Genomic DNA, 1618 nt, shown 5'->3' with positions numbered 1-1618 from the left:
TGGCAGAGGATTCATCAGCATGATATTTGATCTTACATTCGAGTATTGTTTATTTAGTCCTCGTAAGAGTCGCATAATGTAATTCTCATCTCTATATTCTCTCATTTTGTCCAGGCCACATTTGCACGTCTCGGAACACATGACACAGTCGGGAACTGGCCTGAAGCTGCTAAGTTGCTCCCATATTGATTTCAACTTGGTAAAATATGCTGTTACAGTAAGTTCCCCTTGTTTCATTTGATACATTTCTTCTTCTAACTCAGCCACTCTAAATCTATCCCCTTGGCAATATCTGTGCTTAAGATCCTTCCATAAATCCAAAGCAACGTTATTCCATATCACACTCGCAGAAATTTCAGCACTAAGTGAGTGATTTATCCACGAAACCACTAAAGTGTTAGATCTCTCCCAAGATTCATACAATGCATCATTCGGTTCTGGTTTTCTTATTGATCCATCTATAAACTACAATTTATTTTTCAACTTCAAGGCTAACAACATCTCTCTACTCCAACTATGGTAATTAATCGCATTCAAAGTAACCGAGATCAAAGGCGTTCTAAGACTCTCACCTGGATGTATGAAATACGGACTCACAGGATCAGTAACCGGACTCGCACCAACTCTTGAGATTTGAGCTTGCAGCGTAGATAGTTGATTCAGTAGATTCGCGAGTTGATGAACATCCATCGATCCAGGCAGCAGTGGATTTGAAGATCTATCAGTTAGATCTCAGCCGACGTTAGTCATTGTTCACCGTTATTTTCACTTTTTGATGGAGATCAAGAACGTCGGGAGATTGAAGATAAGAACGCTGGAGAATTGATTCAGAGATCGATTGATGAACTCGCAGAGGCAAAATTAGAACTTTCTCTCCTAAACTCGTTGATCGGAAACTATCACCTCTTTCATGCTCACCGCACCATGTGAAAACATGCGTAGAGGTGATGAGCTCTCATCAATCTCTGTTGAGTGAGTTCCAGAGAGAAGGAATGAATGGAGATGAGAGGTTGAAGAATCAGAAAGAAAGAGAGAGCAGGAGCAAAGAACTGAGATGAAGAAAGAGAAAAAAAGAAATAGGGTTATTGAATGTGAATTGGGGAAAATGAATTAAGCAGGAAAAAAAAACCACTGCAGTTAGTTATATTGTGTAAATGTATACTTGTCTAGCCAATTAACAATTTCCTCAACTAACTTAATCAATTTTTCAAAATTGTCTAAGAACTAACTAACTAATTACTTTAGTTACTAACTAATGCATGTACAGGTTAATCAATTAAATTAGTAAGTTCCTAACTAACTTGAGTATATGCTGAATGAATGAATCAAGTCACATGTATTATATATTAGCATATCCGTGCAGGTGGAGGGGGATACACAGAAGGATGATGCAGAAAATTATAGTGTCGTATATTATCGGGGTAAGTACTGTTTTGGTCCCTAAAGTTTAGCGCCAGAATCGAAACCGTCCCTGATGTAATTTTCGACTTAAAATCGTCCTTAATATTGCATTTCATTTTAAAATCGTCCTTTTTAATAAAATTTTTTAATTTATTCTAAATTTACCCTTACTTTAACTTTAATAAAAAATATATAATTAAAAAAAAAGAAAACGCAT

This window comes from Arachis duranensis, chromosome 8 (genome assembly GCF_000817695.3).
Source record: "Arachis duranensis cultivar V14167 chromosome 8, aradu.V14167.gnm2.J7QH, whole genome shotgun sequence".
Classification (NCBI taxonomy): domain Eukaryota; kingdom Viridiplantae; phylum Streptophyta; class Magnoliopsida; order Fabales; family Fabaceae; genus Arachis; species Arachis duranensis.
Note: the sequence above shows the minus strand (reverse complement) of the source record.